The sequence below is a fragment of the Camelus ferus genome, chromosome 34 (genome assembly GCF_009834535.1).
Source record: "Camelus ferus isolate YT-003-E chromosome 34, BCGSAC_Cfer_1.0, whole genome shotgun sequence".
NCBI classification, from domain to species: Eukaryota; Metazoa; Chordata; class Mammalia; order Artiodactyla; family Camelidae; genus Camelus; species Camelus ferus.
Genome location: NC_045729.1, coordinates 13035558 through 13046981, shown reverse-complemented (window position 1 = coordinate 13046981; position 11424 = coordinate 13035558). Strand labels below are relative to the sequence as shown.

The 11424-nt window shown below is 45.1% G+C and overlaps 1 protein-coding gene across 1 annotated transcript in view; it reads right to left on the bottom strand.

The window, feature by feature from the left end:
• Nucleotides 1–11424, bottom strand: part of GRIN2B (glutamate ionotropic receptor NMDA type subunit 2B) — a 377702-nt gene that overhangs the window by 67360 nt on the left and 298918 nt on the right. The gene's annotated exons all lie outside the window — the stretch shown is intronic.

Genomic DNA, 11424 nt, shown 5'->3' with positions numbered 1-11424 from the left:
GCCAGCGGGGGCCTGCGGGGGACAGTGGCATCAGGTGACATCTCACTGAGTTGCCCGGACCAGCTTCCCACTTCACCCAGAGCTTTCATCTGCTCTGTGGGAAAGGGATCGCTCACTGCTGGGGTCCTTCACCTTGTCCGGCTGTCACCCCTGGGCATGTTTGTAGATTCCTTCATTACCATGGAAGGAGGCTGAAGGAATTCAGACCAGTGGTTGTCCAAGTGTGGCCCCCACACCAGCAGCCTAGCATCACTTGGGAGCTTGTTAGAAATGCAGATTCTCAGGCTTCACTCCAGACCCAGTGTATCAGCAACTGTGGGGGTGGGACCCAGACATCTGGGTTTCAACAAGCCTGAGGCACACCAAAGTTTGAGAATCACTGGTTTAGACCATCACTATTCAGCAATGCGTCTTTAGAGGCAGGAAGCAGAGTGGGTGGTGATGGTGGTAAGACGTTCACGAGGACCCTGGACCCCGCAACTGAGGATGAAGGGAGGTAGGGTTTTCTCTGGAGGAATCAAGGACCACAGGGTGAAACTTATCCCCATCTACAATGAGGATTTTAATATTTGTCATGGGTCACCTGCCTGACTACAGCTCACTGGTGGAAATAAAATGCCTTTTCTTCCCTTGAAGAGATCTGATGCCAAACTGATACATTCCTGCTTTGATCAAGTTCCATTTTTTGCCTACAATTCAGTACCCTACCTGGTCTTAACATTAATATTTCTATTGTCAACTTTTGATTGTGTTTCATAATAGATAATAAGAAAATGCATATAATAGTAAAAAGATAATCAATGTTTTATTTGCTGGCAGAATGTATTCACAACTCATCCCCAGCCAGTGGCACAAGCACCCACCCCCAAACCCACCCCCAAACCCACCCCCACTTGTTTCACGCTCTCGCTTGGCTCAGGGCCCTTCTCAGCGCCTACCACACAGCCGTTGACAAGAGGAATGTGCTGAGATGATGGAAGAGCTGGGTCACAGCTGATAATCCATTTATGGATAATAAAAAATGAGTGTCACACTTTGCTGACCATGTCAGTTCTGAGCTGCTGTACGCACAGGAGAGCTCCTTCATACCCAAGACGGATTTCAAAGCAAACTAAAAAACCCATATGATTTGGCCATGTTCCTACTCATGCTTTAACGTGCCCTATGATAAACTCTGACCAACAACTACTTACTGATCACGGGGGCCATGCCAGGCTCTGCGTGAGGCCACGCAGGGGATACAGAAGGCACTGACACAGACTCTGCCTTTAAAAAGCTTACAGTTGTCCCTCAGTAACTGCCAGAATTGGTTCCAGGACTCACCAAGGATACCCAAATCTGCGAAAGCTCAAGCCCTATACTCAGTGTCCTGTACCTGCGGGCTCCGCATCCGTGGAGTCAGCCAACCCTGGTTGGCTGGATTCAATCCTGGTTGAGTTCAATCCTCGGATTTGGAACCCACAGGTACGGAGCACTGACTGTATACTCAAATGGAGAAGAAAGAAATACACATATTGACAAATAACTTATAACATCTGGTGTACTGGCTATGGTAGGCTGACTGCCATAGCAAATAGTCTGTGCAATGTATTATAACTCCAGCACAGCAGAATTTCACTTCTAGGTCATGGAACTGCACTGAGGTTGGCAGGGCAGCCTCCTCTATGCAGATATTTGGGTCCCCAGGCCAGTGGAGACCCTTCCATCTTCAACACAAGGCTTTCGAGGTTCCCACGGAGGTGTTTCCAGTCCAGCTAGACAGAGACGTATAGAGCACAGCTGAGCTCGTGTGGGAGGACTTTACGACACACGTCACTTCTGCTCGCATTACATGGGCTAGCCGTCAGCCACATGGCCGCGCTTAATTGTAAGAGAAGGTGGAAAATAGAGCCCAGCTGTAAACCCAGGAAGAAGCGGAAACATATTTTGGTAAATAGCTATAATCTCTGCCATACTCGGCATGGGTGGGGAGAGTGTGAGGCTCAGGGAAGAGGGAGGTTGGTAATAGCCTTCTCTATGCATGTTTGTCTTGTTTCATTGTTTCCCATTATTGTGTTTTACTTTTGTAATTTTTGAAGATCCCATTATCTCTGCTTATGGCTATTTCTTTGATTTTCTTCCTGGAGCTCTGTGCAACGCTTGGTAGTGCAGTCCACTCAGGGATGAGTGTATTGGGAGACTATGGAGAAATTCATCAGTAGCCTTCAAATGATGCTGCTTTGACTTCTTTCTGGCCCTCCTTTTAGCCAGTAACTCACTGCTTAGTGCCAATGCATGAAAACCACGTTAGTGTTGGCATTTATCAGGAAGCAATGGGTTTCACTCAGGTGCCTGGGCCAGGAGAGGTCCAGAAAGGCAGGACACCAAATGTTTTACTTAAAATGAATGTTTGTACTGGGGCCTGATGAGATATTAATGCTAAAAGGAAATTTAAAAATATGGAGCATAGAGGAATTCGATAAAAACACTCTCTTTACATGGAGAAGAGCAGGATGGAGAAACCACAGTCTGCAGTACTAGACAGGGACTGGAAATGGAGGGAGGGCCATTTGCATTTTTCCTGTTTTCTACAAAGAAGGGAAATCAATAGATTCTCCTTAAGCGCTCGCTCCCTCTGGGCAAAGAACAGACACCGATCTCATTTCTTCACCTCACTACCCGGCCAGCACTTTCCCAGACACCATTTTATTAGTTCAGGGTACCGGGAGGAGCAGAGGAAGATGGAAAAGCAGCGCACACCTGGACTTACCACCCCCTGCTGCTTTTCTGCAAAGATAATTGTCTAACTGGAACCAACAGACACCCAGTGTCTGTTGCAAACGACAGACATGATAGTCATCAAGAGGCTGAGTGTGAGAGCAGAAGGACTGACAAATATATCAACCTAGGCTCTTTACTTTGGTGCCTTGAATCCAGCCATTTGCCTGCTTTAAATAAGAGCCTCTGCTTCATGTAGACCGTTAGCAGCCGTGAGGAAGTGAGTTCCCGCCCATTATGCTAGGGAAGATATTTTGCACCTCTGGCATTTGATGGTGGAAACACAAGCCCAGGAAGGGCTTTCACATACAGCTAGCTGTAATTAGAACATGAGATTTTTGTCCTTTAACCCATTCATTCATTCATTCACTCACTCACTCAACAAATATACCCCTATCAGGAGACGGGCACTTTTGGGTACTGGGGACAGAGGTGAACAGTCCAGTCCCTGCCCTCCAGAAATTGATATTCCAGTGTGGGAGAGAGACAATAAGTAAATACATATAAAATGGCAGCTGGAGAGAATTGCTATTAAAGTTAAACCTGGCAAAGAGGATGGTGTGAGGGGCTTTAGGTGGTGGTCAGAGAGGTCTTCTTTAAAGGAGCGACGTCTGAGCAGAGACTTGAATGAAGGAAGGGTCATGTGAATATCGGAAAGAGGAGGATTTCCTGCGGAAGACTGCAAGGGCAAAGGTCCAGTGATGGGAACTTCTTTGGAGTGTTTAAGGAACAGCAAGTCAGCCAGTAGAGCAAGAGCTGGGAATCAAGGGAAGAGTGGCAGGACGTGAGTCTGCAGGGGTCAGGAGGAGAGGACCACGCAGCGACGCTTTGCTCACCTGGGTCTGATGGGAAGCTGTTGCCAGGTTCTGGGCAAATAACTGACATGAACTGTTATGTTTTGAAGGAGCCACTTTGGCTGCTGCGTAGAGAACGGACTATGGGGAGCGAGAGCAGATGCAGAAGGCGACTGAGGAGATGACGGTGACTTTGACCAAGGTGGTAATAATAGAGTGTGAACTGGTTAGTTTTAGGATATGTTTGAAAGGTAGAGACTACAGGATTTGCTGACAGTTTTGATATTAGATGGAGAGAGACAGCAATCAAAGATGACTGAGGTTTTGGGCCTGATCAATGGGTAAATGGTAATGCCATCTACTGAGACCTCGTACAGAACAGCAATTAGGCTGCAGCCGATGCAGACCTGGATGCCTGATGCCCTGAGATTAATGCCCAGAGCTGCTATGTATGAGCCGTAATAAAGGCTTGGGAAGTTATCTCTTTATCTCTCTCTGTATCTTAGTTTTTTCCTCTGTGAAATGGGGATATTAAAAACACTGATCACCTAGGGTTTTATAAAGATGAAATAAGTTAATACCTATAAAGTGCTTAGAACAGGCTCTGGAGTGATGGAAGCTTTCAATACATATTGGCTACAATGAAGAACAGGGAGGGTGGGAAGCAGACTTGCAGAGAACATCAAGAGCCCGACTTAAGCCAGGTACGTTTGAGTCGCCTCGCACAACCCGGCAGAAGTGTCAGTAAGCAGGTGGGCACAAGAGTCTTGAGTTCAGGTGAGAGTTCCAGGCTGGGGATGTAAATCTGGGGAATACCCACACATAGAATATTTTGCAGATCAAGGGGCTGGATAGGATAAGCCTGCCCTTTCCAAGCAAATACAGGCCATGGACAAGACATTAATATGTTTTGAAAGCTAACGGGGAAAGGCAGGAGGCAGAGTAATGTACAAGACTTGGGGGACAGGGGCAGCTTCCCTGAGCAAGTGATGTTTAAGTCAAAACCTGGAGGAAGAACTTCCATTCATAATTATACTCGCTGTTCCTCTTTGTATTTTTTTGGTCATAACACTCATGGCTCCTATTGAGCAGGTTAAAAAAAATATGAGTATAGAAAAGAACAATGAAAAAATTAATTGTGCTTCTGTGTACATTTCCTTAAGAACAACATCAGTTGGTCCTCTTAAATGAGATGTTCTGTCTTTAGGAAAGTTTTGGCATCTACCAGTGAAAGGAAATGTCAGAATTTCCATACATTTTGCATTTGCAGCAAGAAATAGTTCACGGTTTAGTCAGCATTTTCTCAAAATGATAACGACAATCATGACATAGAGCCTCAACTAAGCTAACAAATCATTATCCTTCATCACCTAAGCGTAAGCAGGACCTTGATGAAAAGGATTGCTCGTTTTCTTCCCTGTTTAGGACATCAGCTCCTTAATATACAAGTGGAAGCTGTATATATTAAGATGCCCTTTCATGCAGTCCACCAAATATTTCAATACTCTTTTCCCTTCCCCTTCCATTTTCTGTGCCAAATAAAGTCATGCTCCATCAGTAAATTGTTTCACTAAGTCAGGCAGAGCTTGGTTAAGAGTCCAGGCCAAGATGATGTCACTGACCTATAAAGAAGCGTGCAGGTCTGACTGGCAAAGGGGATTTAAAAGACGCAAGATTAGATTTCCCACTGAAGTGGAAAGGAAGGTTTCTACTCTTCAGCGAGACCTGCTGTTATCTTTCCATCGTCCCAGATGGTGAGAGTTATGTACTCCCTGACCTGAGCCAGAGACGGTGTAAGGGAAAACAAAGAGACAAACAATATCTGCTCAAAGCAAGCGAGCAAAAGGCCACCTCCAATGGCTTAAGTATCCAAGACAAACTTTCCAGACGAGGACACGTCCTCTGACCCTGTTTTCTGCACTACAGTTTACAAGGTATCCAAAAAAAAAAAAAAAAAAAACAAAAAACAAAAAAACCTCAAAATCTCTTAAGAAACTAGTTTAAGGTATCCCATAATACCTGGAAATGACAATCATAAATTTAAAGAACTTTGAACTCTGATTTTGTTTTTTGCAGGAGTAAACCCAGGCCAAGATTTATCCACCTGCACGCACAGTACATGTGACTGAAGGCGGATGGCCATGCACGTGCAGGCAGAAGAAGGTTACTGGTACAGGCAATCACTGGGCACTGACCACTGATCAGAGAAAGGAACATTTCAGGGGGAAAAGCCATGTCTTCCAGAGAGAGTCAGAGGTAAGGCTCATAGTTTTCAATCCAGCCCTCCAGCCCTCCAGCCCTCCAATAAAAGTACAAGAAAGGGTCTTCTTAATTTGCAAGTTAAACACATCTCCGGAGTGTAGGAGTCCATCTCGGTTTATGGAAGGGCACTTGAACTCTCCTTTCAAAATGGTCTGTTTTAATGATCAAGTAACAGAGCACAGATGGCAGCCTTTAACACTGAGGAACCACTCGGCAAATGGGAGTAGAGAGGGCTTCTAGTGTCATATCATGCAGAGAATGTGCACTCCTGGTGACCTCAGTACAGCAAGCCCCGTCCTACCCCTGCCAGTGGAAATGGAACGAGCTTGAATGTTCCGGGCACATAGAACACCACCCCTCTTCTTACCCGCCTGGACTCCCCTGCATATGCCAGCCCATGGTGAAGAGGAGGACCGCTCACTGCCTTGGCTGTGCGCCGTGGGAAGGACAAAGGAAAGGAAGGATAGCATGTATGGAATTTCCCATCTCCCCATCCCAGAGGAAGGACTACATACACAGTCAGGTAAGGTCTATTTCCTCCTTTTTACTGACGAGGGATGTGATGTTCAGGGAAGTCAAGGAGCTTGTCCAAGGTCATTGAGCCAAAAGCTGCAGTGTCAATATTCAAACCCAGTTGTCTCCTCCAAAGCCACATTCTTTCCAGGGAAGGCAGTGTGGTTCTGATCATGCTGAATCTGTTACAGATCCCAGCAAAATTTCAGGAACAGTTTCTTGACTTACAAACTGTGGCAACCAGTCCGTGGCAGACCCTAGTGCCAGACGGCACCTTGGACAGGTCATAAAAATGAAAAGACTCTGCAGTGGCAGAGGCAGTAAAAGCTGTCACCGTGTTCACAGGCACCGAGGAGGTCTGCCCTAATACCAGATAAATCCTGCGGCTTCCAGCAGGCATGGTGTTAACAGCTTTTTCGTACCTGACGACCATTAATAGGTCACATCTTAATGCTCAATGTCCCATTTCCTTTCAAGTTCCCACACGTGTTCCATTTACCATCCTTTTAATTTCTCTTGTTTTCCAATAGACTCTCACCAGGTTCTCTTTAATTCCTGTGAAGTCTGCAGTTCTCGACGGGATCCAGCACTCAAGGAAGATTGGAAAAGTACAGTATGTCTCGGAAGAAAGATGTTTCAGTGCATGCCTAGAACGCGCTGTCAGAAGCTCACTGCATCCTCTGCTTGCGTCTCACATTTCCTTCCCTTCATTTCACTATTTCTTCCTATTTTTTTCCTTCCTCCTTCTTTTTCCCCTTTTCTTTTTCCTCTACTCATTTTCTATTTTCATCTCTTCCCTCTCACTTCTGAAATTTCCTGCATTCTTTTCTTCACCTTCTCTTCCTCCTGTATATTTTCAGAGCCAAAGTAGTTCAGTTTTTAAAACACAGGTATTGAGTCACACAGACCCGGTTCAAAGAGCCAGGGCTTGCGCTCGGTGTGCCCTGGGACAAGCAACCATCCTGCCCCTTCCCTCAGCCTTCCCATCTGTAAAGGATAGATACCAACTGTATTTATGTCCAGGTCTGAATATTAAATGAGGTGATTCGCATAAATTCAGCCCAGGACTTTGTACGGAAGCAGGACATTAAGTAATTGTAGGCAAAACCCCTACTTCCGTCCTGCTGTTGTGGGTCCCACCTTCTCTCTGTGACTCCCCCAGCTGCCGTCTCTGGCCCCGGCTCCGCGTCCAGGTCACCCCCTCCCTGTGCTATGTTTCTCTTTGGCTGACTTGCCTTGTGATCTACACTCCTCTGTTCTGAGTCCACCTTTGTCTGGAAATAACATTCGACATTACAGAATGTTGTATGTAGACAAAACATTCCTGCATCTCAGCAACATGCTGATTTTAAAGAATGATAATAAGAGCAATATTAAATACTTCTGGACCATTCTGACTATCTGTTAAGAATGAGGAGCCTAGGGCCAAGGAACGGCCATGTTGCCCTGTGCCTCCAGAAACCAAATGGGTGACTGAGAAGGCGCCTACTTCATAGGCTGCCTGCCCAGATAGTGAAGATAATGACTTTTTATTGAAAGTTTTTAAAAACTGTGAGCAACATTAAACACTAGCTCTTATACCAGGTTACTTTTTTGTGGACACAATTCTATTGTAAGGAGAACCATTTAGGAGATAAACCTTCCACAAAAACTTCAGAATTACAGTTCTTGCCATAAAATGTAGGACTCCAAATATATACATTGACTCGCACTGTTGCAAGTGGTGACCCCAGCCATCCAGTTGCATCGTGTTTATCCCGAGGTCCTCTGTACCCCACAAAGCTTTCAGTAGTTCTCAGCCTGCCCTGCCATTTCTGTGTCTCCGATTTTTCTTCTCTTTATTTTCTCTGAGTTCTTGACTTCCTTTTGCCCTTGTCTTTACTGGACTTCATCCTGTTAGTTTCTGATTACTTGTCCAATTTGCTGAGGCCATTTCCAATTCTAATCGCGTCCCCCAAGGCTTAGCCTCCACTTTAGATTCAGTCTCATCTATGGCCTTAATGAGTATGCTGTTGCCGCAGCCAAGTCATTGATGACAGTCTTAACTAGAAGAAGAGCCAGGACTGGGCCCTGTGCAGCACCATTTTTATGTGTTTACTTGTCAAAAGAAATGCATGTGCAGGTGCTTTAATGATGTTTAGAAAATATAAGCCACTCTCTTCAGAATCTGGGGTCATTCGGGTAGAATTTGTGACATTTTTAGCAATTCAGGTTTGTAGTTTCATACAAGTGAAATTAAATAATCAAAGTGATTGCTCAAAATGTAACCTTCTTTCTTAAAAAAAAACAACTTCTCATTATTTTGAATATAAAAGTCAGTACCTATTTTCACCATTCTTCCCTGGGAATCACTCATCTGCACCCTCTGCTCTGCTGAGGGGACACTGGGTGGGGAGGGCAGGCCCTGGCTTTTAGTTCCATCTCTGCTGTTCAGCATATGACCTTGGGTGAGTCACCTAACCTCCGTCAGTCTGGACCTTATCCTCATCAGTAAATGAGGTGCTCTGATCAGGCGCCAGCAAGAGTGCCTTCCAGTCTGAGAGGCTGTGATTCTCTCGTGATGAAGGGCCTAATTATTCTCAGTGGCAAATTGCTACACACATTCTTTGATTATAAGCTTTTCCCATGACACTTACATAAGATAATATTACAACTCGGAACACATTGAAGAAGTAAGGGTTAGACTTTGATGGAAGAAATATGAAAATGAATATATGTATGTATACGCATGACTGGGACACTGTGCTGTACACCAGAAATTGACACATTGTAATTGACTGTACTTAAATTAAAAAAAAGAAAACAAAAACAAACAAACAAAAAGAATAATGGTTAGACTAGTTCCACGCATTGTCTGGAATTTATTTGCCAAAAATGCACATTCATCCACTTATGTATGCCTTCTCCACGCATTCTCAAACACCTGAATGCCAGCTATGGGTGAGGAGCCCTGATGCTGGCCATCTCTCGGTGAGATCACTAACAACCAAAGTTCTATTTCAGAATTCTCACCTGAAGAATGAGGAAACTGAGACCCAGCCTGGTTTAGTGACCGAGCAGTCACAGAGCTTGTTTGTGGCAGAGTTTGGGCTTGGACCTGGGTTTCTGGGCACAGAGCTCTGTCCTCTTCCTGTGTGCTACACTCCCTTTCCACCCAGCTCACTACGCACATGCAGCGTAGTATGTGCCCAGAGGGAAGGTACCATCGATCATGTCAGCAATCCGCTAACATGCCTCCCCACGCCAGGGAGGAACACCTCTGCTTCAGCGATGAATGACCAACCACTCAGCTGCCCCTGGAGACAAAAGTAGTTCTACATTTTCTTACACTGGGCATATGTAAATGTTTTCCTTTAAGATACTTGGCTGTAAGTCTGGGAAACAATAATAATTTTAGAAAAGTCAAATTCTTGGTCCTAATTCCTTCACAGAAATAAACAATTTCCTCCTTCTCCTCCCCAACCTCCTTTTCCTCCTCCTCCTTCTTTTTCTGCCCACGCCTTAATTTTTCTTTCTTTTTTTCCCCACTTGATACTAGATTCGGCCTCCACGTAGGAGGAATGATTGCAACATTCCCTTCCTGGACCTTCCTTAACATGTCTACCCTCCGATTCACTGATTTCTCTGATTCACTTGAATTTTCCTGCAAGGCAAGTTCTACACAAATAAATATTTAAAAAGCAGGGAAAGAGGGCAGGAGTAACTTAAAGACCTAATTGTGGAATCTGGGGAAGAGTAAAAAGAAAGACAGATATTTGAGAGGAATGATGAGAAGAAACTTGAAAGCATCGTTCCACCTCAGAAATTTGTATTCTTCCCATCAGTCACCTTAAGACACTGAGAGCTGTTTTTTTTTTAATCCCCTAGACAACGCTTACTAATAAACAAGGGAGCAGTCTGCAACAGCTGCTCCACGGAACAAAAAACACGAACCTGAAACAGCAGCAAATCATAAGAGGTTAATGATTTGACATTCCTCTCCCTGAATGAGAAAAGAAAAAGAAGAAGAAGAAGAATCCAAAGAAATACATGTAATGTTTCTAAGGACAGGCTTAGGAATAGAAGCACCTGCCCTCTCCTTGCTGAGATCTTCTTTCATTTCCCATTTTCCCTCCTCCAACTCTATCCATTGTCTTTGCTTCTTCGTCTTTAAGAGTCTCAGAACACCTGCCTCAGTGCGTCTCCCAGGTAGGAAGAAAGGAGCTGATAGTCTTTTCCCACGGTTCACAGATTGTCTCACTGCAGCCTCCCTGTAACTGCGTGTGGCAGCTATGACTGGGCAGATATGCTCTAGGGTGACACCTCCTGAGTGACTAACTTGTGTAATCTCCTCCCCTGGGACTTGTTTCTAACCAGTAGATTGTGTTAAAGGTGACAGGAGGCCATCCCCTTGACGAGGTTATGTTAATGGCAAAGGTGATGAGACTGTCACTCTCATGATTATGTTATGTTACATAAGATTTTTTCTTAACAGACTAGAGGGAGAGACTCTCCTACTGGCCTTGAAGAAGCAGCCATGTCATCAGCTGCCTCTGGAGAGGGCCACGTGGCTGGGGGACACACACGTGGTCTCCCAAAGCTGAGGACAGCCTCCAGCCAACACCGAGCAGGAACCTCGGTCAAGTACCACCAGCAAACGAGTTCTGCCAACAAGGCAGGATAAGCTTGAAGTGGTTTCTTCCTCACTCAAGCCTCTGGATGAGAACACAGCCTGGCCAACACTTTGACTGCAGCCTGGTTAAGACCCTGAGCCTGAGACCCAGTTCAAGATATGCATGGACTCCTAACCTCCAGAAACTGTGAGGTAACAAGTATATGCTGTTGACGTTAGCAGGTTTGTGGGAATCTGTTACACAGCAATAGAAAACTACTACAGTTGCTCTCTCTGTTTCATGGAAGAGAAGAGCAAGCTTTGGAGAACTTAAGTAACTTTGTTCAAGGTCACACAACCAGTACACGGTAGAACTCATATTTAAACTTGAGTCTCCCTGAAGCTCAAAGGTCAAATGCTCTCCAGTACAGCAAGTTGCCTTTCTTTCCACATTTCCCTTCTCACTAACTAGGACTGTTGATGGGGTATCATCACATATGGGCTACA